This window comes from Triticum dicoccoides, chromosome 3A (assembly GCF_002162155.2).
Source record: "Triticum dicoccoides isolate Atlit2015 ecotype Zavitan chromosome 3A, WEW_v2.0, whole genome shotgun sequence".
NCBI lineage: Eukaryota > Viridiplantae > Streptophyta > Magnoliopsida > Poales > Poaceae > Triticum > Triticum dicoccoides.
Genome location: NC_041384.1, coordinates 706,473,875 through 706,498,784, shown reverse-complemented (window position 1 = coordinate 706,498,784; position 24,910 = coordinate 706,473,875). Strand labels below are relative to the sequence as shown.

Genomic DNA, 24,910 nt, shown 5'->3' with positions numbered 1-24,910 from the left:
GTCCAACTCAAGATAGAAAATTAGTAAGTCCAAGAAACACCACGTGCACGCTTAGTTTCCTCAATTAAGCGGCAATAATTTCCTCCTAAAATTACTGATACCCCTACCACACTTCTGAATTTTTGTCGCAACGAGCCAATGTGCTGCTTATAGGGATCCCATATGATCCCATATGAATCAAAAGTTGGATCGGGAAAGAAGAGTGTCGTGCATTGTGCATTATCTGCGGACAGTTTGTATTGTGATTTGTATTTGCACTTTTATGCGGTTGAGAGAACCAAGTATTTGTATTTGCACGTAGGCTAAAGACTACTTGTGATTTCTACATAGTATTATTTTCAGTTGGTTGCTGTAACCTGAAGGCAGAATCTGCAAGCAAAATAGCAGTGAGCAAGTCCTGGACTGGATGATATGTGTTTGGTCATGATTTGTTTGGTTGTAGCATCTCTCTCTAGTGTTAAGCGCGTCGTGGATATGTCCTTGTAGTATATGTTTGCTGTCGCAAATTTTTTTCAATCTAATTTTTCAATTGAATCACTTCTCGTGCATGACTGCATGACCGCAGGTTGATAGATCACTTCTATCTTATTACTCTTTTCAATCTAATTTTCCACATGTCCATGAATTCCTAGTTGGATATAAACTGCAGTCATCCATTGATTTAGTATCAGTTTTTCAGAAATCATGGCCATCTAATTTGATAAGAAACTGGAATCTAACTCCATCGATTCCGAGTTTCTTGCCATATTATTTTCTTATAGTAAGTACACTTCATCGGTTTCTTTTGCACACCATGACAGTCTAATTTGAGTGTTGTTGAAACATACTGATTTTACTCTACGCAAGTCAACCTGTATCACTAGATAAAATTTTTTGTACACAATTGAAAGGAATGAAGTATGTACAGTAGTAGTATCAGCATATTCAGAAGTATCACTAACTAAAGGACATCTGCACGTATATGTAAATCGGTAGCAATCCTTTTGCATAATCAAACTGAATTCAGTTCGGTTCAGTTAGTCGAGTCAAACACTGACGAATTCATCCAACCCGACCATGGTCACTCACCTCTTACTCCTCTCAGAAACTTGGAACTGCTGTGCTCAATGTGTAAAGAGAAGACCACGCTTTTGATTGTAAATTATGCATGACAGACATATTAAATGATGGTCTGCATGTTTCCATTATGGCTTTCCCTCTGAATTTTTAGAACACATCGTTACAAGGATATCAGATTTCTTTTTTGCCTAATTCTACACCTAACTACCTATTTCAATTCATGACCATTACTTGGTCAACCATGCTTTTAGCACTTCACCATACTGTTTGCATCTTTGTCCCAGTGAAGTTTTTTCATAGGCGATTGATGCGTTGACATAATGTGCAAACAGCAAGACGTCGATTTGTGAACTATATATTTACATGCAGTATAGGTTAATATTGATCTGTGATTTTCCTTACTTGGTCAACCTATTTTTAGCACTTAATCCAGTGGCATATATGAGTATATCATGTGCGATTGAGGCTATCCTGCTGAAGGGAAGGAAGATGGAGGAGCAGATTCTAACAGCAAGCGTTAATTTCTTTACTTTGCTGTTAAGTAAATGTTGTCTTACTTCCTCTTATTTGTTTCAGGCGGATGTATACCCATCCACCTGATGGTTTTCTTAGTTTATCAAGCATTCCACGAACGCCAACATTCCAGCCAATGCACTATCCATCTCATGTCCCCCCTCCTAGACAACAGCAACAGGAGAATCTCCATTTTGTCGGTGTCCCCTCACATGTTGCATTCTCAACACCACCACCACCAGTTCATACTAAAAGGAAAAAAACACCATCCGAGTCTGGTTCTGGTAGAGGTTCTTTATAAAAAAAGGCCCATGTTGTAGAACTGGCCGGTGATGTCTTTGGTTGTCATGAGGCTGGCCGGTGAGAATGCCACGTTGCCGGAGCCAAATGAGCCCGGCGTAAACCTGCGGAGGAACATGACAGATACAGGATTTTCTGAAAATGAAAGCGAGTTCACCATGACTACGACAGATACTAGGTAGTTTAGCTTGGGATAGAATACAATGCACGGGTTACAACAGAAGTTATTTCTTGCCTAAGAATTACTGATTGCTCTTTGTTCTCATTTTCCTTGTTAGCTGAAACTATTCCTTGTCTACAGATAAGCGGAAGCCGTGTTCGGAGCCACCAACAGTGTCTTCCTTGGATTCGTTCGTGCAATAAGGAGGGTACCCGGCCTTCTTCACGTGTCGAGCAACAAGTAAGGACCAGCCTTCGGCTGTTACTATTGATTCATGTGCATGCGCAAAAACGAAAGAAAATACAATACTAGATTTGGACACAGCACGTGAACCAACAAGTTTTCACTTTCCTGACATGGGTGCAGGGGTGATCGAGGAGGATTTTCGTGGCCCGGTGGGTGTCGTGCTCTTCAACCACTTGGAGGCGGACTTCACCGTGAAGCCTAGTGACTACTGCACACAGATGATCATCCAGGTGATCGTGATGTCGGAGGTCGCCAAGGTGGAGGTCCTCGACGCCACCGTCTGGGGGGAGGTCCACCGATGTCTGAACTCCAAGCCTTAGTAGATACATCTAGAGAAGTGGTCTGTTTAGGTTGGTGGTGGAATGCTAGGGAAGGTACCCACCTTTAGATGATGGTTGTGTTCGTCTGATGTTAAATGGGATGTCGTGATTTCTTTCAGTTGAGATGTTGTTCCTTGACATGAGTCTGATGTTAAATGGGATGTTGTGATTTCTTTCGGTTGAGATGTTGTTCCTTGACATGAGTTTATTTTGCACTGGGCATGTCTATTTTCTATCCAGGAATAATGCATCTAAATTTTATTTTTTTTAATTCCTAATTAGCTACTAGTAGCATGGGAGGATAAGTGCACGCTACTACTACCTAGGATAGTAGTAGCGCTGGTTGAGATAGTAGTAGCGCGCTGCCATCTGCGCTACTACTAACAGACATACTAGTAGCGTGGGTGGCATCTGCGCTACTGCTGTCTAGTTAGCTGTAGCGCATTATTGGTAGCGCGGGTGCCCGTGCTGCTGATAGGCCTAAAACCCGCGCTGCTGCTAGGCTTTTCCCTAGTAGTGATCATGTGCTAAGAACAATTAAGTAGGGTTGGTTCGATGACTATCAAGATGATGATCGTATGACTTGTTATGAATAACGAGTAGAAGTTGTATGATGATGATTAGTAAGACTTGTTAGCATTAGTATTACTTCCGACAAACTCGATACTCGCGGTCTCAAGACTTGTAATGTTTTATCTTTGTTCGGTCTCTTGAATTCGGAGACTAATATGATGAATTGTATTCGGAGACTAATCTTCTATTGTATTCGATGAATCTGCTGTTGCTGTGTGCTACTGTCTATATTCTGTCAAATAATATATTTTGTAACCTGTGCAAAAATCAGAAAAGTAAAAAAACCTAATATTCATACTAATGGCGCATCACTACAGAGTGCGCCATTAGTATGCCAAGGATACTAATGGCGCATCCATCCGCAGTGCGCCATTAGTGTGCCAATGCACATGGTTAAATATGGCCCTGGGAGGCATACTAATGGCGCATGGTGTTATATACTAATGGCGCACCAGTGATGCTCCATTAGTAATAAATACTAGTGGCGTGATACTAATGGCGCACCAGTGATGCGCCATTAGTAGGCAAAACTGGTGCCCCATTAGTAGGCCTTTTCCTAGTAGTGTTGTTTTGCCAGGCATCATATATGTGAATTTTGCAATGCCATCTTTCTTAGCACGTCATCTTATATGTAAATTATATCAGGCCATCCTTTTTTCGTTACATATTACATTTGTCAACAATGTTAGTACATTCAACTGCTCTTCGTGTGCATCATCCATTTGACACGGTGATGGAAAATTCTGGAGTGAAAACATGGTCTTCAGAGCAGACTATGCAAACATGGTCGTATTCCCCCCTGATGGTGTCCTGGACTAGGGGGTACTCATCACGTCGTCTCCCGATCAGTTGGATTGGGCCGAGGACCCCCATGGCCGCATACTCATGGGCCAGTTCGGACAGCTGCCGCATACAAGGAAGATTCCACAAGACTTGGAGATCAAGACAAGGACTCCTCCCCACCGACGTATTCGGCTGGGACTCTTGTTATCCTAGGCCTCTGGTGCATTATATAAACCGAGGCCAGGCTAGTCGATAGATATATACAACAATCATACCATAGGCTAGCTTCTAGGGTTTTAGCCTCTACGATCTCGTGGTAGATGAACTCTTGTAATACTCATATCATCAATATTAATCAAGCAGGACGTAGGGTATTACCTCCATTAAGAGGGCCCGAACTTGGGTAAACATTGTGTCCCCTGCCTCCTTTTACCATCGATCCTAGACGCATAGTTTGGGACCCCCTACCCGAGATCCACCAGTTTTGACACCGACATTGGTGCTTTCATTGAGAGTTCCGCTGTGTGATCGGCAAAAGGATCGATGGCTCGTCTGTAGGTCAACTGCGATGCCGGCATCTTCGTCACCGGCTCGACTGGTCACCTTGGCTCAACCAAGGACTGTACTCCATCTCCAATGTCATGTTCGGACGAGGGCCTTCATCAACATCAACTCCGATCTCTATCAAGATCATGGAGGAATCATCCATGGAGCTCGGGGGCTCAACGTCAACATTGCCCTCGGGCAACCGTGCTGTTTTTCCGAACAGCGAACTTGTATTCGCTGCCACCACCTCTTTGAGCATCGCTTTGACGATCCCTTTGGTGGAATTGTGTGGAATTAAGTCTACAACAACCACGCAAAATTTCATCGAGTTCCGATGGAGGAATCTCTGACAATCTTCGATATACCGGAGCCATGTCAAATCTGGACAAGAATCTGGACGAGTTTCGGGCGTGGTGTCCGGCTTCTAGCTCGGACGTCCTTTGGAAGATCCAACTGTTGATCTGCTGCGGAATTCCTATATCTACCACCCCTCAAAATTTCAGCTCGATCCGACCGTCCAAACTCCGGGAACCTTCCGATTAGTGCATCACTTTTCGGATCTGTTTTCCGCGCGAAAACGAATCCGACCCGAGTTCATCTTTTTTTATGAACGGGATTTCGGACATCCTTTTTGAAGGAAGTTTTGTATGGGGTGTTGTGTTTTGTTCCCGAACACATCCCACTAACTTTAAAATCTTTTGAACATAACCTTCAACATTATGCTGATGTCAAACCAGTTCGGCAATATTGCTCCACGGTTGCCGACCTGCGCTAGATGCGTCGCCACTTTGTTGAGCCGAGCTCAACTTCTTCGGATCGCCATCTCGGCAAGCCGAACAAGTGTCCGGCATCACGAAGGATAAATCATCACCAACATCGCCGCCCCACGAATTACACGGAGCGGGCATACCGGCATCGCCGCACGGTCACTTCATCAAGCCGGCATCGACCACATCACGACCTGCATCGGCAGGGCCGCACTGTTGCTTCTTCAAGCCGGTGTCCATCACGCCGACCTACTTCGACTCATCGGCTAACATCGAGGCTTCGACATCTCGGCTGGACCGGGGGCTTCTCCATCTCTTCATCAACCTATATTTCGGAGACTTCGGCGTCACTAGCCGACCAGCTCCGTCACGTTAGCTGGACCGAGGGCTTTGCCTCGGCGAGCCAACCTTTGCCAGCATAGCGATGCCGTCGCTTTATCGCCCATCAGGCAATGGGTCTATCAAATGGTGGCCGCATTAACAACGATCGCATGGTAGTTGGGTCAAGTTTTCCTACATAGTCTGGCGAACGCCGCATCCGGAACTCGGACCGACCTGTGAATTCAGGCTTTGCCACGCCTTTACCGCATCACGCTGACGCCCTGCATCGATATTGACTTCGGCGCCAGGACATATTTCTTTTATTACTCACTTTGCATAAATTATTTATTATGCAACAATTTATTATTATTATTACTATTATCTCCGGTTTGCATTATTTTTTGTGCACAGGAAAATGATCCAGACGGACTATATCCTTTGGCGTCACCTCGGCTGGACGGGGGGCTTCGTCAACACTTCATTACCCCATGCCGGGGACTTCGGCATCACTCTGTCGGCCTGCATTGACCGTGCTATGTCACAACTTCGGAGTGCCGAGCTCTTTGCTCCACCACCTCCGGACCGGCTTGGGGGATGGAACCTTGTCCCGCATCAGGCTTGGACTGCGTCGTCAATACCTAACACATTAAACAGCTAAGTTGCCTTCATGCTCCAAGATTTAAATTTTTAACTTGTGTTCGGTTCAACCAAGCATTATACCTTTTTGGAAAAAAAAAGTTGCTTCTAAAAATTTCCTTGTCCAAACTTTGTTTGTGACGCATAAATTCAAATACCCGGTTTATTTGGGGGCTTCCTTTATGAAGCTTTTCCTCTTGCATATGATTATACTTGTACGGCTTCGTTCCTTGTTCGTGTATTACACCACAATATGCACCATATTGACTTAAGTGATTTGCAAGCTGGGTTGTCTGGCTCCTGTGCCTACCCCTACGTTCCCGATTGTTCGGCTAGGGAGTAAAGGGAGCACCTCTGCGATTGTCACGATCGGGTCCTCCGAGCTCTGACCTCGGACTGGGTGAAGCCGAAAGCTAGCGCTCTTATTGTTTTCAATCATGGTCGGCACACAACGGAACTCATGAGTACAAAAAATATATTGCACAAGTCTCATAGTAATAATGAGCACCGAAGAAAGGTATCGGTGGGGGTACTATTTTCTTCGAAAATGCTTCTTACACTTCATCTGTAATATAGCATAAGTTCCATGAACGCGCTTTGTCTGTTACAGCCTTATGGCCCGGTTGCCTGGTTATCGGAAACACTGTCGATATTCTTAACATGTGGAGTACATAACACTTTTCGGTCCTTGACCGAAGAGGGAGAAGCCGACGGTCGGTTAAGACGCGTCTAAAGTTCGAGTGAACAAATATATGATATTAGTACTTCGGTACATACAATCATTATACATAAAATTCTTTTACCCAAGTCACTTGGGGGCTCTTAAATTTATATGAGCCATTTTATAATAAGTGTTCTTCTTCTTAGTTATTGCAAAGTTTTTATTACTATTATTATTCATCACTCCTTTTTTCGACACGAGTGTGTGGTCACTAGCCGGGGAGCCTAATTTCTCTCTCAAAGCCGCTAGAGTTTAGTTTGCTAAACTGGCCTAATGAGAAGTACTCCTCCTTCGAGATAGGAGGTTGAAGCCGTAGGCTGACCCGCTTGAAGTCTTGAGATAGGATGTGTCATGTTAAAGCACGACATAAGCACTTTTTCCAATTTTCTGATTGGCATCGAACAATTGATCTAGTTCAGACGTCGATTTTTTCTGACGTTTTTTGGTTTTCCAAGCCTATGGCACTTTTAAACTATTTGTGCGTTTCCAGCATTAGTCTCGCAATGCAACGCTGGACACCTTTAGGGATCCGGCAAAAACATTCTCGGATATTGTTATATATGCATGGGTTTCGAATTGTGTCTTCGGTCAATAGTTGGGTTGCCCGGCTCCTATGATTGCCTCCTACGTTCCCCTTTGTTCGGCTAGGTGTGCAAAGGGAGAACCACTGCGATTGTGCTTCCAGCTCGCATGGTCAAGCACCTCAGTGGAGAAAGCCGAAAACTGACTATCACAATAAGCGTAAACTGGTCAGCGATCCGATGACTATATTAAATTACGGGCCGTTCATAACATTGGCCGAAGTGTTTACGGCTTGACCTCGGATGTCACCGAACAGTAACCGGGGGCTCATAGCTAGCTTCCCTAGTTTAAAGCTCCTATGACTAAGGGAAAGTTATAAAGCCCGCATATCTGATTGCTTCGTTTCTGCTGACACAACCGCCTCCGGGCACCGAGACATCAGCTAAGGGTTGTTTTGTTAGTGCGGAAACACCCTGCGTAGCATCTACCAAGGTGTAGAAGTCGACGACGGGCCACTTTCAACTGATAAACGGTCACAATGGAGTCAAAATAATGATGTAAAGTACTTGGATACATAGAATCGTTACACATAATCTGTGATTTTACTTTGGATATCAATCCTTAATTCGGCCACCCGTGCCCACATTAAGGCTCGGGGGCTACTGGGCTTTGCGCTCATTATTTACAAAAAAATAAAGGGGCACATCGATCCCCTGATCTGGTGTTGCCACCCGACCAGTGTCTCGGGGGCTACTGCATTGCCTATTTCTATTGGGGAACGTAGTAATTTCAAAAAAATTCCTACGCACACGCAAGATCATGGTGATGCATAGCAATGAGAGGGGAGAGTGTTGTCTATGTACCCTCGTAGACCGGAAGCGGCAGCGTTATAACAACACGGTTGATATAGTCGTATGTCTTCACGGCCCGACCGATCAAGCACCGAAACTATGCCACCTCCGAGTTTTTGCACACGTTCAGCTCGATGACAATCCCCGGACCCCGATCCAGCAAAGTGTCGGGGATGAGTTCCGTCAGCACGACGGTGTGGTGATGATCTTGATGTTCTACCGTCGCAGGGCTTCGCCTAAGCACCGCTACAATATTATCGAGGATTATGGTGAAGGGGGGCACCGCACACGGCTAAGAGATCAATGATCAATTGTTGTGTCTCTGGGGTGCCCCCCTGCCCCCGTATATAAAGGAGTGGAGGAGGGGGCCGGCCAAGGAGGGTGGCGCGCCTAAGGGGGGAGTCCAACTCCCACCGGGAGTAGGACTCCCCTTTTTCCTATTAGGAGTAGGAGAGGGAAGGAAGAGGAAGGAGGGAGGAAGGAAAAGGGGGGTCGGGCCCCCTCCCAATTCGGATTGGGCTTGGAGGGCGCCCCCTCCCTTGCTCCTTTCCCCTCCTTTCCACTAAGGCCCAATAAGGCCCATATACCTCCCGGGGGGTTCCGATAACCTCCCGGTGATCCGGTATTGTCGCAATCTTACCCGGAACCTTTCTGGTGTCCAAATATAGTCGTCCAATATATCGATCTTTATGTCTTGACCATTTCGAGACTCCTCGTCAAGTCCGTGATCACATCCGGGACTCCGAACAACCTTCGGTACATCAAAATATATAAACTCGTAATGAAATTGTCATCGTAACGTTAAGCGTGCGGACCCTACGGGTTTGAGAACAATGTAGACATGACCGAGACACGTCTCCGGTCAATAACCAATAGCGAAACCTAGATGCTCATATTGGCTCCTACATATTCTACGAAGATCTTTATCGGTCAGACCGCATAACAACATACGTTGTTCCCTTTGTCATCGGTATGTTACTTGCCCGAGATTCTATTGTCGGTATCTCAATACCTAGTTCAATCTCGTTACAGGCAAGTCTCTTTACTCATTCCGTAATACATCATTTTGCAAGTAACTTATTAGTTGCATTGCTTGCAAGGCTTAAGTGATGTGTATTACCGAGAGGGCCCAGAGATACCTCTCCGACAATCGGAGCGACAAATCCTAATCTCGAAATATGCCAACCAAACATGTACCTTTGGAGACACCTGTAGAGCACCTGTATAATCACACAGTTACGTTGTGACGTTTGGTAGCACACAAAGTGTTCCTCCGGTAAACGGGAGTTGCATAATCTCATAGTCATAGGAACATGTATAAGTCATGAAGAAAGCAATAGCAAAATACTAAACGATCAGGTGCTAAGATAATGGAATGGGTCATGTCAATCACATCATTCTCCTAATGATGTGATCCCATTAATCAAATGACAACTCATGTCTATGGTTAGGAAACATCACCATCTTCGATTAACGAGCTAGTCAAGTAGAGGCATACTAGTGACAATTTGTTTGTCTATGTATTCACACAAGTATTACGTTTCCGGTTAATACAATTCTAGCATGAATGATAAAGATTTATCATGATATAAGGAAACAAATAATAACTTTATTATTGCCTATAGGGCATATTTCCTTCAGTCTCCCACTTGCACTAGAGTCAATAATCTAGATTACACAGTAATGATTCTAACACCCATGGAGCCTTGGTGCTGATCATGTTTTGCTCGTGGAAGAGGCTTAGTCAATGGGTCTGCTACATTCAGATCCGTATGTATCTTGCAAATCTCTATGTCTCTCACCTGGACTAGATCCTGGTTGGAATTGAAGTGTCTCTTGATGTGCTTGGTACTCTTGTGAAATCTGGATTCCTTTGCCAAGGCAATTGCACCAGTATTGTCACAAAAGATTTTCATTGGACCCGATGCACTAGGTATGACACCTAGATCGGATATGAACTCCTTCATCCAGACTCCTTCGTTTGCTGCTTCCGAAGCAGCTATGTACTATGCTTCACATGTAGATCCCACCACGACGCTTTGTTTAGAACTGCACCAACTGACAGCTCCACCGTTTAATGTAAATACGTATCCGGTTTGCGATTTAGAATCGTCTAGATCAGTGTCAAAGCTTGCATCAACGTAACCATTTACGATGAGCTCTTTGTCACCTCCATATACGAGAAACATATCCTTAGTCCTTTTCAGATATTTCAGGATGTTCTTGACCGTTGTCCAGTGATCCACTCCTGGATTACTTTGGTACCTCCCTGCTAGACTTATAGCAAGGCACACATCAGGTCTGGTACACAACATTGCATACATGATAGAGCCTATGGCTGAAGCATAGGGAACATCTTCCATTTTCTCTCTATCTTCTGCATTGGTCGGGCATTGAGTCTTACTCAACTTCACACCTTGTAACACAGGCAAGAATCCTTTCTTTGCTTGATCCATTTTGAACTTCTTCAAAACTTTGTCAAGGTATGTGCTTTGTGAAAGTCCAATTAAGCGTCTTGATCTATCTCTATAGATCTTAATGCCCAATATGTAAGCAGCTTCACCGAGGTCTTTCATTGAAAAACTCTTATTCAAGTATCCCTTTATGCTATCCAGAAATTCTATATCATTTCCGATTAGCAATATGTCATCCACATATAATATCTGAAATGCTACAGAGCTCCCACTCACTTTCTTGTAAATACAGGCTTCTCCAAAAGTCTGTACAAAACCAAATGCTTTGATCACACTATCAAAGCGTTTATTCCAACTCCGAGATGCTTGCACCAGTCCATAAATGGATCGCTGGAGCTTCCAGAAATCCATTCAGGAATGCAGTTTTGACATCCATCTGCCAAATTTCATAATCATAAAATGCAGCAATTGCTAACATGATTTGGACAGACTTAAGCATCGCTACGGGTGAGAAGGTCTCATCGTAGTCAATTCCTTGAACTTGTCGAAAACCTTTTGCGACAAGTCGAGCTTTGTAGACAGTAACATTACCGTCAGCGTCAGTCTTCTTCTTGAAGATCCATTTACTTTCAATTGCTTGCCGATCATTGGGCAAGTCAACCAAAGTCCACACTTTGTTCTCATACATGGATCCCATCTCAGATTTCATGGCTTCAAGCCATTTTGCGGAATCTGGGCTCACCATTGCTTCTTCATAGTTCGTAGGTTCATCATGATCTAGTAGCATGACTTCTAGAACAGGATTACCGTACCACTCTGGTGCGGATCTTACTCTGGTTGATCTACAAGGTTCAGTAGTAACTTGTTCTGAAGTTTCATGATCATCATCATTAGCTTCCTCACTAATTGGTGTAGGTGTCACAGAAACTGGTTTCTGTGATGTACTACTTTCCAATAAGGGAGCAGGTACAGTTACCTCATCAAGTTCTACTTTCCTCCCACTCACTTCTTTCGAGAGAAACTCCTTCTCTAGAAAGGATCCATTCTTAGCAACAAATGTCTTGCCTTCAGATCTATGATAGAAGGTGTACCCAACAGTCTCCTTCGGGTATCCTATGAAGACACATTTCTCCGATTTGGGTTCGAGCTTATCAGGTTGAAGCTTTTTCACATAAGCATCGCAGCCCCAAACTTTCAGAAACGACAACTTTGGTTTCTTGCCAAACCATAGTTCATATGGCTTCGTCTCAACGGATTTTGATGGTGCCCTATTTAACGTGAATGCGGCCGTCTCTAAAGCATAACCCCAAAATGATAGCGGTAAATCTGTAAGACACATCATAGATCGCACCATATCAAGTAAAGTACGATTACAACGTTCGGACACACCATTACGCTGTGGTGTTCCGGGTGGCGTGAGTTGCGAAACTATTCCGTATTGTTTCAAATGTAAACCAAACTCGTAACTCAAATATTCTCCTCCACGATCAGATTGTAGAAACTTTATTTTCTTGTTATGATGATTTTCAACTTCAATCTGAAATTCTTTGAACTTTTCAAATGTTTCAGACTTATGTTTCATTAAGTAGATATACCCATATCTGCTTAAATCATCTGTGAAGGTGAGAAAATAACGATATCCGCCACGAGCTTCAACATTCATTGGACCACATACATCTGTATGTATGATTTCCAAAAAAATTGTTGCTCTCTCCATAGTACCGGAGAACAGCGTTTTAGTCATCTTCCCCATGAGGCACGGTTCACAAGTACCAAGTGATTCATAATCAAGTGGTTCCAAAAGTCCATCAGTATGGAGTTTCTTCATGCGCTTTACACCGATATGACCTAAACGGCAGTGCCACAAATAAGTTGCACTATCATTATCAACTCTGCATCTTTTGGCTTCAACATTATGAATATGTGTATCACTACTATCGAGATTCATCAAAAATAGACCACTCTTCAAGGGTGCATGACCATAAAAGATATTACTCATATAAATAGAACAACCATTATTCTCTGATTTAAATGAATAACCGTCTCGCATCAAACAAGATCCAGATATAATGTTCATGATCAAACCCTGGCACCAAATAACAATTATTTAGGTCTAATACTAATCCCGATGGTAGATGTAGAGGTAGCGTGCCGACCGCGATCACATCGACTTTGGAACCATTTCCCACGCGCATCGTCACCTCGTCCTTCGCCAGTGTTCGCTTAATCCGTAGTCCCTGTTTCGAGTTGCAAATATTAGCAACAGAACCAGTATCAAATACCCAGGTGCTACTGTGAGCTCTAGTAAGGTACACATCAATAACATGTATATCACATATACCTTTGTTCACCTTGCCATCCTTCTTATCCGCCAAATACTTGGGGCAGTTTCGCTTCCAGTGACCAGTCTGCTTGCAGTAGAAGCACTCAGTTTCAGGCTTAGGTCCATACTTGGGTTTCTTCTCCTGAGCAACAACTTGCTTGTTGTTCTTCTTGAAGTTCCCCTTCTTCTTCCCCTTGCCCTTTTTCTTGAAACTAGTGGTCTTGTTGGCCATCAACACTTGACGCTCCTTCTTGATTTCTACCTCCGCAGCTTTTAGCATTGTGAAGAGCTTGGGAATTGTCTTATCCATCTCTTGCATATTATAGTTCATCACGAAGCTCTTGTAGCTAGGTGGAAGTGATTGGAGAATTCTGTCAATGACGCAATCATCCGGAAGATTAACTCCCAGTTGAATCAAGTGATTATTATACCCAGACATTTTGAGTATATGCTCACTGACAGAACTGTTCTCCTCCATCTTGCAGCTATAGAACTTATTGGAGACTTCATATCTCTCAATCCGGGCATTTTCTTGAAATATTAGCTTCAACTCCTGGAACATCTCATATGCTCCATGACGTTCAAAATGTCGTTGAAGACCCGGTTCTAAGCCGTAAAGCATGGCACATTGAACTATCGAGTAGTCATCAGCTTTGCTCTGCCAGACGTTCTTAACGTCGTCAGTTGCATCAGCAGCAGGCTTGGCACCCAGCGGTGCTTCCAGGACGTAATTCTTCTGTGCAGCAATGAGGATGATCCTCAAGTTACGGACCCAGTCCGTATAATTGCTACCATCATCTTTCAACTTTACTTTCTCAAGGAACGCATTAAAATTCAACGGAACAACAGCACGGGCCATCTATCTACAATCAAACATAATCAAGCAAGATACTATCAGGTACTAAGTTCATGATAAATTTAAGTTCAATTAATCATATTACTTAAGAACTCCCACTTAGAAAGACATCCCTCTAATCTTCTAAGTGATCACATGATCCAAATCAACTAAACCATAACCGATCATCACGTGAAATGGAGTAGTTTTCAATGGTGATCATCACTATGTTGATCATATCTACTATATGATTCACGCTCGACCTTTCGGTCTCAGTGTTCCGAGGCCATATCTGCATATGCTAGGCTCGTCAAGTTTAACCTGAGTATTCTGCGTGTGCAAAACTGGCTTGCACCTGTTGTAGATGGACGTAGAGCTTAGCACACCCGATCATCACGTGGTGCCTGGGCACGACGAACTTTGGCAATGGTGCATACTCAGGGAGAACACTTTTATCTTGAAATTTAGTGAGAGATCATCTTATAATGCTACCGTCAATCAAAGCAAGATAAGATGCATAAAAGATAAACATCACATGCAATCAATATAAGTGATATGATATGGCCATCATCATCTTGTGCTTGTGATCTCCATCTCCGAAGCATCGTCATGATCACCATCGTCACCGGCGCGACACCTTGATCTCCATCGTAGCATCGTTGTCGTCTCACCAATCTTATGCTTCTACGACTATCGCTACCGCTTAGTGATAAAGTAAAGCATTATAGGGCGATTGCATTGCATACAATAAAGCGACAACCATATGGCTCCTGCCAGTTGCCGATAACTTGGTTACAAAACATGATCATCTCATACAATAAAATTTAGCATCATGCCTTGACCATATCACATCACAACATGCCCTGCAAAAACAAGTTAGACGTCCTCTACTTTGTTTGTTGCAAGTTTTACGTGGCTGCTACGGGCTTAGCAAGAACCAATCTTACCTACGCATCAAAAACCACAACGATAGTTTGTCAAGTTGGTGTTGTTTTAACCTTCGCAAGGACCGGGCGTAGCCACACTCGGTTCAACTAAAGTTGGAGAAACTGACACCCGCCAGCCACCTGTGTGCAAAGCACGTCGGTAGAACCAGTCTCGCGTAAGCGTACGCGTAATGTCGGTCCGGGCCGCTTCATCCAACAATACCGCCGAACCAAAGTATGACATGCTGGTAAGCAGTATGACTTATATCGCCCACAACTCACTTGTGTTCTACTCGTGCATATAACATCAACACATAAAATCTGGCTTGGATGCCACTGTTTTTCCTACACACACGTAAGATCATGGTGATGCACAGCAACAAGAGGGGAGAGTGTTGTCTACATACCCTCGTAGACCGGAAGCAGAAGCGTTATAACAACGCGGTTGATGTAGTCGTACATCTTCACGGCCCGACCGATCAAGCACCGAAACTACGGCACCTCCGAGTTTTTGCACACGTTCAGCTCGATGATAATCCCCAGACTCCGATCCAGCAAAGTGTCGGGGATGAGTTCCGTCAGCACGATGGCGTGGTGACGATCTTGATGTTCTACCTTCGCAGGGCTTCGCCTAAGCACCGCTACAATATTATCGAGGATTATGGTGGAGGGGGGCACCGCACACGGCTAAGAGATAAATGATCAATTGTTGTGTCTCTACGGTGCCCCCCTGCCCCCGTATATAAAGGAGTGGAGGAGGGGGGCGGCCAAGGAGGGTGGCACGCCCAAGGGGGGAGTCCAACTCCCACCGGGAGTAGGACTCCCCTTTCTCCTATTAGGAGTAGGAGAGGGAAGGAAGAGGAAGGAGGGAGGAAGGAAAGGGGGGCCGGCCCCCCTCCCAATTTGGATTGGGCTTGGGGGGGCGCCCCCTCCCTTGATCCTTTCCCTTCCTTTCCACTAAGGCCCAATAAGGCCCATATACCTCCCGGGGGGTTCCGATAACCTCCCGGTGATCCGGTATTGTCCCAATCTTACCCGGAACCTTTTCGGTGTCCAAATATAGTCGTCCAATATATCGATCTTTATGTCTCGACCATTTCGAGACTCGTCGTCAAGTCCGTGATCACATTCGGGACTCCGAACAACCTTTGGTACATCAAAACATATAAACTCATAATGAAACTGTCATCGTAACGTTAAGCGTGCGGACCCTACGGGTTCGAGAACAATGTAGACATGACCGAGACACATCTCCGGTCAATAACCAATAGAGGAACTTTGATGCTCATATTGGCTCCTACATATTCTACGAAGATCTTTATCGGTCAGACCGCATAACAACATACATTGTTCCCTTTGTCATCGGTATGTTACTTGCCCGAGATTCGATCGTCGGTATCTCAATACCTAGTTCAATCTCGTTACTGGCAAGTCTCTTTACTCGTTCCGTAATACATCATCTTGCAACTAACTTATTAGTTGCATTGCTTGCAAGGCTTAAGTGATGTGTATTACCGAGAGGGGCTAGAGATACCTCTCCGACAATCGGAGTGACAAATCCTAATCTCGAAATACGCCAACCCAACATGTACCTTTGGAGACACCTGTAGAGCACCTTTATAATCACCCAGTTACGTTGTGACGTTTGGTAGCACACAAAGTGTTCCTCCGGTAAACGGGAGTTGCATAATCTCATAGTCATAGGAACATGTATAAGTCATGAAGAAAGCAATAGCAACATACTAAATGATCGGGTGCTAAGCTAATGGAATGGGTCATGTCAATCACATCATTCTCCTAATGATGTGATCTCGTTAATCAAATGACAACTCATGTCTATGGTTAGGAAACATAACCATCTTCAATTAACGAGCTAGTCAAGTAGAGGCATACTAGTGATACTTTGTTTGTCTACGTATTCACACAAGTATTACGTTTCTGGTTAATACAATTCTAGCATGAATAATAAACATTTATCATGATATAAGGAAATAAATAATAACTTTATTATTGCCTCTAGGGCATATTTCCTTCAATTTCAATGCAGAAAATTCCAAATGCCAAGTGTTCGGCTTGACCGAACTATGGGCAAACGTGTCTTCGGATAACAATAGGTACCATTTGGACCTATCCGGCGTCAAGCTAAATAAATTATGGCAACTTTTCAAGACCCTCTCTCAAGGGCCCATTCGCCAATCACTATTATCTCTAATATATTACACTGTGTTTTTATTCCTATGTATGCTGCCGAGCTAGGAGTTGATCCTCAGGCTGATTTCGCGCATCGGCCCGAGTCTCAGGGGCTACCGGGAACATCGGTTTCATGTTTTCCTTCAGGTGCATCTCGGGTTTTAGACCGACACACACCTTGAGGGCTACTGGATATACATATACCGGTTATATATCTCGGTAGAGAATAAATTGCAGCAATAAAAAAATTCACAAAATATCAGCCCGCTGTCAGGTGGTGCACCACCTCGGAAGCAGTCTGGCATAAATCTCGGGCGCCAGCGGCTAGCTCCATAGAGGGAATTTCCGGCATTAAGCTCGGCTAAACTCCTTCAAATTTTTTGTACCAAGATGATCTATGACATCTTGGATATAGTCCGGCGTTGGAGCTTGGACACAGTCCGGCGTTGGAGCTCGGATACATTTCGGCGTTGGAGGTCGGAAGCAGTCCTGCATTGGTGCTCGGCTACAAAAGATACCTCGAATGCAGTCCGGCGTTGGGGTTTGGACGCAAGAGGAAACTGCCGCCTGGGAACAACTTCAAACCCGAGGTGTGGCATAAAAATAACAAGTCATTGATAAAGGCCGGAAAATTAAAGGGGCTCCTCGGATACCCGACGTGTAAACTCATCGGATGCACTTCGGCGATCCTCAAGATCGAAGATGAGAAGATTTGTTGAACCAGTTTTCAAGACCGACGACCGAAGATGAAGAACAGTTTGGATGAATTGAGGAGCGTTCCTAACTTGAAGACCGGTTCAAGGGGCTACTGACGGTGTCCTGGACTAGGGGGTACTCATCACGTCGTCTCCCGATCAGTTGGATTGGGCCGAGGACCCCCATGGCCGCATACTCATGGGCCAGTTCGGACAGCTGCCGCATACAAGGAAGATTCCACAAGACTTGGCGATCAAGACAAGGACTCCTCCCCACCGCGTATTCGGCTGGGACTCTTGTTATCCTAGGCCTCTGGTGCATTATATAAACCGAGGCCAAGCTAGTCGATAGATATATACAACAATCATACCATAGGCTAGCTTCTAGGGTTTTAGCCTCTACGATCTCGTGGTAGATGAACTCCTGTAATACTCATATCATCAATATCAATCAAGCAGGACGTAGGGTATTACCTCCATTAAGAGGGCCCGAACCTGGGTAAACATCGTGTCCCCTGCCTCCTGTTACCATCGATCCTAGATGCATAGTTCGGGACCCCCTACCCGAGATCCGCCGGTTTTGACACCGACACCCCCCCCCCGAGGTGTATGCTCTAACTTGGCAGGGTTATGTTGCTCATATAGTGCGTATGGTGTCTCGCATTGCTATGTCATTCGATTAGTTTAGACATGCTTTGTGTCAATGCCACCTGTTCAGTGTCTAATTACCATATATGTGAAGTATGCATTGCCATCTTGTTGCAAGACATTATATATGTGAATTATACAACGCTATCTTGTTGCAAAGGCATTATATAGGTGAATTATGCAATGCCATGTTGTTTAGCCAATCATCATGTATGTGAATTATATCATGCTATAATTTTTTTGTATTACGTGTTCCATTTGTCGACAACGTTTGTATATTCAACTACTCTTCTTGTGCATCAGCCATTTGAAGCGGTGATGGAAATATCTGGAGTGAAAACAAGGTATTCAGGGCAGACAATGCTACCTGCTGAAGCAGGCATCTTGCTGGTTACAGAGAGCTCCTCAGAGGAGGATTCAGAGACTGATGACCAGTCCTATTTCCCCCCTGAGGTCTATGCTCAAACTTGGCAGGGTTATATTACCCATGTCATGCATGTTGTCTTGCATTGCTTAGTTTTTACATCATATATGGATTGCCATCTGCTTACTTGATTACTATATAAATCATATATATGAATTATATCATGCCATCATGTTTACATAGTACATACACATCATCTATCTGAATTATGGCATGGCAACCCATTTAAAAAAGACATCATATAGTTATATCATCTCATCCTGTTTAGTGTTTATGGTCATCATATTTTGAATTATGGCATTCTATCCGTGAATGTATGTGAGTTATGGCATGCCAACCTATTTAATAAACACATTATATAGTTATGTCATGTCATCCTGTTTACATAGTCTCATATTTTGAACTATGTCTTTCCATATTTTTTAGTTAGCCATCATAATGTGAAATTGTGTCATGCTATCCTGTTTAGTTAGCCATCATATATGTGAAACTGTGTCATGTTATCCTGTTTGGTTAGACAACAGAAATATGAATTATTTCATGCCCTCTTTTATTCCCCACTATCCATTGCACCTGTCTATCATACAATGTCTATACTTTCAATTACTTTTCTTGTTTATCAGCTATTTGAATTGGAGAGCGTGATGGCGGTATCTAAGGGAGTAACAACACGGTCTTCAGAAAAGATAGTGCTACCAATTGATGCAGATAGGACCACGGTTGTACTTGCCCAAGGACCAGGTCCACCACACATAACCCAGACTCTCGCAGATTATACCCCTACCCAGTTGGACAGAGAACCATCTACACCCCTTCTAACCCCAACCCCGGCAGATAGTAACCCAGTTCCAGTTGACACAGCACCGTCTCCACCACAGAGCACCCAAACACGAGCAGTTAGTAAGGGAACTGCAGTGCCCAAAGCACGAGGACCACCACCCCGAATCCCAACTCAACGCTTAAAGGAGAAGAAGATTTGTTCTCAGGTCAGGTTCTGTAGCTATGGTTCATACTCCTTTGCTCTTGCATTACTGTATTTACTCATACCAACTATTTTCAAATTTGAAGGATGGAATTGAAACTCCAATGGCACAACAGGTATGTTTTAAACCTATTTCTTTAACTGGTTTGCTGTTGTAACTTGCTCTATGTTGATTTCAGTTTCAATTGAATAAACAGTTATGTTCTCATGTCATGCACATTACAAGTGTTGTTATTGCTCTATAGTTACCCACACTTATATTTTGTCTATTCTGCTTTGTCTTAAACAAATATTATTTGAACTGTGTCTCTATCTTGATTTGGCAACAAAAACTAGAATGATATAGACCATAAAGTGACCATGGTACATAGATATATGTTTGTTTCATGTTGTTATCCTGTCCACTTTACTACTGAACTCATTTACCAAAATGAGTTTCATATACAACATGGTAAACATGTGATGTGTCTGCTTGTTTCTCTTTTAGAATGCGGACAAAATATTGGAGAACAGTACCGTGTTATCCAATGGTAAAGGAAGTAATGCAGATAAGGTTCAAGATAGTGAGACATCCCTGTTGGTCTCCAACAAAGCTGATAAAAACTATCTTGACACAGTGAGGGAATCCATAAGTCCTGTCTTGATGTAGTGTTCGAGTTACTGGCTACTACTGCTGGCACAAGCTCTTCGAACTCGTTGCCTGAATCAGTTCGTCTTCTTGAGTCTCGACGTCAAGTTGAAAGACATCGATCAGATGTGCTGCGACAGGAAGCTGAAGGACTGAGGAAGTCCCTACAGAATTCAGATGCATATTTTCTGGTGCAACAGCAAACGCTGGAGGATTTAAGCGCCAAACAAGAGAAAGTTAATAAGCTTGCTAAGCATCTTGCCAGCATTATGGGTACCCAGGATATTGTTTCTTGAGATCTTCTGAAGTGGTTTCAGTTCTAGATTTGTTTTGCTGCGGCGTTTATTTGCGTTGGTCTCCAACTTAGACAACCAGTGTATATGATATGCTGCTTTGTTCCCTATATTTGCACTGGTGGCAAACTTTGATGCCCAGTGGATGTAATATGTGTAATAGCCGTGATAGCCTAGCGTTAGTTGCTTGCTTATTTATTTCCTTGTTGTCTTGTTTATTTGTTTGCTTGTAGTCATTGCAGTTCTTTTTCCGCGGTTAGCTAGTGGCTGCAATAACCTATTTTTTAAAACTAGGCCACAATAACCATGGGCTAATATTTACTGTAGTGACACTGGGCCTCCTACTGGCCGTAGAAACAGTGGGCCTTCTACGGGCCGTAGAAACAATGGGCATTCTATGGGCCGTAGAAACAATGGGCCTTCTGCGGGCCGTATCATCAATGGACCTTATACTGGCCGTATGATCGATTGGCCAAACATGGGCCAAACAAACCGCATTATGGTCGTAAACGGGCTAGAGTTGGAATCATTCATTCATGGGCCAACCATAACGGGCCATCGTTAATAGGCCGTATTTGATGACGCTATGAAAACGGCCCAATGTATTAACGAACCACAAACGGGCCGACTGTAACCACGGGCTGAATTTGGCCCACAAGCAGAAAATGACAGTAACGGGCCGTAAGTAAACGAATGCTGGAAATGAGCCCAAGAATAAATGGGCTCTGAGAAGGCCGAAATATAACATGGGCTGGAAACGGCCCAACAGAATAACGGGCCGTTAATGGGTATAAAGTGATACATTGTTCATTACGGGCCAGTTTCACCACGGGCCGTTAATGGGTGTAAAGTGATACACTGTTCATTATGGGTCAGTTTCACCACGGGCCGTTAATAGGCCAAGAGTTACATAGGGCCTCATATGGACCGAAAGACGCCATGGGCCATACATGGGCCAGAAGTGAAAATGGGCTGGAATCATATTGGGTGGCCCAGATGATGCTACTGGGCCTAATTCGGATAGGGCGTAACAGGCCTTGGGTTAGCGGGCTGTAAATGGGCTATATGCGAACATGCCGTTAACAGGCTTCACATGGGCCGGCTCGCCACCTTTTGACCAAGTCAAACGGGCCGGCCTTTTCACAAGAATGGGCCTATGTTGGGCCGTGCCACATGTTGACGTATCATAGGCGCCTTCTGTCCAATGAGTGGATGACATCTGTCCCAACGATGAGCCGACATGTGTTTCCTCCAGCCAATGATGATTTTACACGTGGAAAATCCCCATTGGCCGGGGCTGTTAACGGGTTATCAGATCCAAAACCCGACCCGGTAGCTTAACGGCGTTCCGTTGCGGTGGATGCCACGTGTCGGTCACCCTTGACGAAAGCACTTCTGTGACGCGGGATTTATTGTCATGGAAGTGGACACTTCCGTGATGATAATTTTGGTAATGTCATGGAACACTTCTATGACAGCACAAGTATGACTATCTTGATTCTGTCATAAAATCGTCATGGATGTACATGCATGACAGAAAATGCGACCTACTGTGACAAACACGTATCATCACGGAAGTGTATTTTTTTGTAGTGGTTTCATTCAAATCATGCAAGTTAGAGTCCAAAACAAGGGCAAAAGTGTTTGGAAAAGTAGATACGACAAAGACGTATCAACCCGCCAGCCACCTGTGTGCGAAGCACGTCGGTAGAACCAGTCTCATGAGCGTGATCATGTAATGTCGGTCCGGGCCGCTTCATCCAACAATACCGCCGAATCAAAGTAATACATTGGTGGTAAGCAGTATGACTATTATTACCCACAACTCTTTGTGTTCTACTCGTGCATATAACATCTACGCATAGACCTGGCTCTAATGCCACTGTTGGGGAACGCAGTATTTCAAAAAACTTCCTACGATCATGCAAGATCTATCTAGGAGATTCATAGCAACGAGACGGGAGAGTGTGTCCACGTACCCTCGTAGACCGAAAGCGGAAGCGTTTAGTAACGCGGTTGATGTAGTCGAACGTCTTCATGATCCAACCGATCCAAGTACCGAACATATGGCACCTCCGCATTCAGCACATGTTCAGCTCGATGATGTCCCTCGAGCTCTTGATCCAGTTGAGTACGAGGGAGAGTTCTATCAGCATGACGGTGTGGCGACGGTGATGATGAAATTACCGGTGTAGGGCTTCGCGTAAGCACTACGACGATATGACCGAGGTGTTAAACTATGGAGGGGGCACCGCACACGGCTAAGAGAAGACTTGTTATGCCTTTGGGGTGCCCCCCTCCGCCGTATATAAAGGATGAGGGGAGGAGGCGGCCGGCCTAGGGGGCGCGCCAAAGAGGGGAGTCCAACTAGGACTCCCAATCCTAGTTGGACTCTTTCTTTTTACGGAGAGGGGGAAAGAGAGAAGGGAGAGGAAGAGGAGAAGGAAAGGGGGCGCCCCCCTCCCTAGTCCAATTCGGACTCCCTATAGGGAGGGGGCGCGGTTGTCGGTGTCAAAACCGGCGAATCTCAGGTAGGGGGTCCCAAACTATGCGTCTAGGATCGATGGTAACAGGAGACAGGGGACACAATTATTACCCAGGTTCGGGCCCTCTCTATGCAGGTAATACCCTACTTCCTGCTTGATTGATCTTGATGAATATGAGTATTACAAGAGTTGATCTACCATGAGATCATAATGGCTAAACCCTAAAGATCTAGCCTAACTATGATTATGAGGGATATCTCTCTACGGACCTAGCCCTCCGGTTTATATAAACACCGGGGGGATCTAGGGTTACATAATGTCGGTTACAGAGAAAAGAATCTTCATATTTGGTCGCCAAGCTTGCCTTCCACGCCAGGAAGAGTCCCATCCGAACACGGGTAGAGTCTTTGGTCTTCATACCTTTATGGCCCATCAGTCCGGCCCATATCCAATAGGTCGGACACCCGAGGACCCCTTAGTCCACGACTCCCTCAGTAGCCCCTGAACCGAGCTTCAATGACGAGGTGTCCGACGCGCAGATTTCTTCGGCATTGCAAGGCGGGTTCCCCTCCCGAATACTCCAAAATAGTCTTGTATGAAACAAAACGTGTCCGGATCTGCAGCACAAGTACCCCACACACAACCAAGGAGAGCATAATATTTCATGAGTCCAACCTGCTCACAACTTTTGTAACGTGACATCACGTTCGCCCGGTCACTATTTTGAACCGTTTCCTGTTCCATGTTTTGAGGCGTGGTTTTTATTGGCACGTTCTGTCGAAGCTGAGATCATGTCCCCTTATTGCGGGATCCTCATTAATACAAGCGTGGGTAACCCAACCGTTCTACTGGAAAGATTCCTTAGGAATAGGCAGTTTTTTCAGGCTTAGGGGGGCGTTCAATACCCACTGCCTTTATAAAGGAACCAACGCTCGTCCCTTTATGCCAAACTTCTCCTCAACCTTTCCAACCTCGAGTTCTAGCACCCAAGGTTCGACTTCATTGCTTCAAGCTTTCCCATCATGTCCGGGCCCAGCCCTCAAGGCCGATGCGTGGCTTCCTCCGTCACAGAGGAGGATATTGCAAAGCTTCGGGCGGCTAGATACTTGACTGCGGAGATCCCCGATAGGCTTCCTGCTCAAGGACAGGTTATTCCAATCCCCAGATCCAGTGAGAGGGTCGTATTCATCTCTCACTTCCTCTGAGGGCTAGGGTTCGCTCTCCACCCCTTCCTCCGGGGGGCTAATGTTTTATTACGGACTAGATTTTCACGATCTAGCTCTGGATTCTTTCCTTCACGTCTCGGCGTTTATTATCACGCGCGAGGCCTTCCTCCGAATCTCCCCACACTTCGGCTTATGGCTCAAGACCTTTAGTGTGAAGCTAAGGGTAGTCGACGGGGAACAGGAGGAGTGCAGCGGTGCTGTAGTGAGCCAGCTTACCAACACTCCCTGGCCAAAAGGCTGTTTCACTGAAACTTCCAACCAATGGCAGCGAGAGTGGTTTTATGTTATGGAACCCCGTAGCACCATGTGGGAAGCTACACCTGCATTTTGTTCCGGCCCTCCGGTACAGCTTGCATCATGGGTCAATAAGGGGCTGGACTGGGGATCAGTTGATGAAGTACGGACTCTACATAGCCGCATCTGAACCCTCCTAGAGAGGGACATTGATCTTGTCAACGTGATTCAAGTAATGCTAATCCGCCGAATCCTGCCATGCCAGCGTAGGCCTCTCCTCATGTGGGA

General features: G+C 44.8%; 1 long non-coding RNA gene across 1 annotated transcript; it reads left to right on the top strand.

Moving 5' to 3' along the window:
• Positions 1 to 1,880: 1,880 nt before the first annotated feature.
• On the top strand, positions 1,881 to 2,781 carry LOC119273375. Its single transcript, XR_005134837.1, has 3 exons — positions 1,881 to 2,050; positions 2,174 to 2,272; positions 2,399 to 2,781. It is a non-coding gene; the product is annotated as an uncharacterized LOC119273375 (long non-coding RNA).
• The last annotated feature ends 22,129 nt before the right edge of the window (positions 2,782 to 24,910 follow it).